Below are 2,726 nucleotides of genomic sequence, written 5' to 3' on the forward strand. Positions count from 1 at the left end.
AAGTCGCAAGAAATTTCCCAATGGTGTAAGACTCCTTTCTATTCTTTTATACGAGAGATATGTAGGAAATGTATATAAGTTTTTAATGTATCCAAAACGAAAGGCAAAAGCGTTCCTTACAGTCTATATGGTCACGATTTGAAGTTTAAGGAAATATCAAGATATGTGGTTTTAATATGTAAAGAAGAGTTTCATGTTTCGTTGTTTTCAATGGTTTTTATTTGTTGTGGCAAGCATCTTGCTTGGACGGTTTGGTTTTCTCTATGACACTTTGTAAACCCTATCAAACCACCATATTCATATTTTGATCAAACAACAATATGTGCACTTTAGAAAAATGTGGCAAAATCTTTTACCTAACGCTAACCGGCGATGGTGCCGATGAACACCGTCTCAATCCGACTCTCCTTGCCTCCATTCGCTCATCTCTTTCCAAAGTCAAATCTCAGTCAACGCCTTGTTCGGTGCTCATAACCCTAGCCGAAGGTAACAAGTTCTTCTCCAACGGATTAGATCTCGCGCAGGTGAAATCAGTGTCCAATTCTCGTTCCGAAGCGATTGATTTCTTAGGTCATATGGTAACATTGCTTAAAGAGGTAATTGCTGACTTATTTGAGCTTCCAATGCCGACGATCGCTGCAGTTACTGGTCACGCTGCGGCGGCGGGATTTTTGCTAGCGGTTAGTCATGATTTTGTCGTGATGAGACGGGATCGAGGTGTTTTGTATATGAGTGAGGTGGATATGGCGATGTCGTTGCCGGATTATTTCACAACGGTGATTAGGTAGTTCAAAAAATCGAATTTCAGTGAAACTAAATTCGAATTCAAAATAGCTTATTCAATTCGAGTTTAAACTTAGAAATCGAATCGAAAAATGATATTCTAATTCTAATTTTAAAACCTTTGCAAACCTAGTTTTTAACAAAAAAACAAAATCACAAGTTTATAAAAATAAATAAACATTCAAAGTTAAAACATTTAAAATATATTAGTTATTTTAAGTGGTAACGTTCAATTATATGTTCATCGTAGCTAACAAAATTACTATTATATTATTTTTATGAATAATCAATATGTTGAACTTTCAATTTCTAGTATATAAAAATTAAAGGACTTCAAAAATTTATTGTTTTTATAAATATATCATCATCATCGTACACAGTATATCTCATCAATAGCAAAGTTATGGTAGAGTCTGAGTAGGGTAAGATGTAGGCAGTCTTACCTCTGCCCTATAGGAATAGAGAGGCTGCTTTCGGTGAGACCTCAGGCTCGTTAATAGTTTTGCATCAAGCCTTGGACATAAGGCACATAACACTCAACCATCGTCCCCGCCGTGTAGCTCAGTTGGTCAAGGGGGCGTAAGACTTGGAACAATAACCTAGAGGTCGTGGGTTCGAAACCGATCCTAAGCGCCAATCGCCTTGCCGCTGAGTGAGGCTGATTTACCTCTCACGTGATGGGTCTGGGACGGTCTGTCGTGAGCCGGTTTGCGTGTCCAGAACAACACGTTTTGGAACAACAACACGCAACCATCAGGACACCGCTGATTGGTGCATGTACCCTTGTCTTTCGGCTATCAACTCCACCGCATGATGACTGATTAACCTTCCGTCACTTTTAACGTTATTTTCACGAGATTAGTAAAATAACGTCAAAAGTAGTGCAAACTCATTTTATATATACATTATATGTGCGCACCGCAAGCTGGGCGATCATAAATTTGAATTTGAAAATAAAATGTATTTGAAAATAAAATGTATTATATATAATAAAAATAGTTTTGCGTTATATATACACATATATATTTGAATTTGAATTCAAAACGAGCTAAATATAAATCATAAATTCATATTCCTATTAGTATTTGGTTACTACTCGAATTGAATTCGAATGATATGTGAACAATAAATATCAAATTTGAATGAATTTCGAGTTCTTTGAATCTAATTCATATACTGAACACCTAATGATTAGGTGTAAAGCGACGAAGGCGGACGTCCGACGAGACGTATTGTTGCGTGGGATGAAGATTAAGGCGGATGAGGCGTTGGTTAAGGGTTTGATTGATTCGGCGCATGAAAATGTAGAATAAAGGTTGAGGCTGCTATGCGTTAGGTGAAGAAACACTAAGTGACCCGGGGCAGATTACGGATAATCTGGGGGTTAAGTAATGTTTCCCACGAGGATGAGGTCCAGCAGAGAAGGTTGTTCTTCAGGTGACCTGCAAAACAAACACCGTAAGCTCGTCACTGAGAAGGGGGGGGTTCCTCCTTGTGACCACCCACCGGCGTGAGAATCAGACTAGATTGCTCTGAATATAAGTGTATATTGAGAGATTGCTAGATAAGATAAGATAACGAGATATCAGATGATGTCCTTACCATTCCAAGGTGTTGGAGTATTTATAGCCGAAGGTAGGTTTCCTAGAAGGTACAGCCGGCTGAATAGTATTCCTGTTCTACCAACAGTGGACTACGCACAGGCCATGCTGGTTGGTGGATAGACTACGGCCGACAGTAACAAGGTCGGCTGTATACTGTTCCTTTACTGTCGGCTATGCACTGTTCCACCAACTGTAAGCTGCGCACGTCCCATAGTAAGGGTTGGTGAGTAGGCAGTGGCTAATAGTGAAACAGTACTAGAGGGTGCTCCTCCTCGTACTGTTGTCGGTGAGCTGTCACCCTGTGATTGGTTCATGGGCTGTTCTGGTCAGATCGTCTGT

General features: G+C 39.6%; 1 pseudogene across 1 annotated transcript; it reads left to right on the top strand.

The window, feature by feature from the left end:
* Positions 1-317: 317 nt before the first annotated feature.
* On the top strand, positions 318-2,096 carry LOC143541893 (enoyl-CoA delta isomerase 2, peroxisomal pseudogene; annotated as a pseudogene). Its single transcript, XR_013136825.1, has 2 exons — positions 318-784; positions 1,979-2,096. The product of XR_013136825.1 is annotated as an enoyl-CoA delta isomerase 2, peroxisomal pseudogene (transcript).
* The last annotated feature ends 630 nt before the right edge of the window (positions 2,097-2,726 follow it).

This window comes from Bidens hawaiensis, unplaced genomic scaffold, assembly GCF_021521415.1.
Source record: "Bidens hawaiensis isolate Kalapana, Puna unplaced genomic scaffold, B.hawaiensis_p1.1 tig00012724_1, whole genome shotgun sequence".
Classification (NCBI taxonomy): Eukaryota; Viridiplantae; Streptophyta; class Magnoliopsida; order Asterales; family Asteraceae; genus Bidens; species Bidens hawaiensis.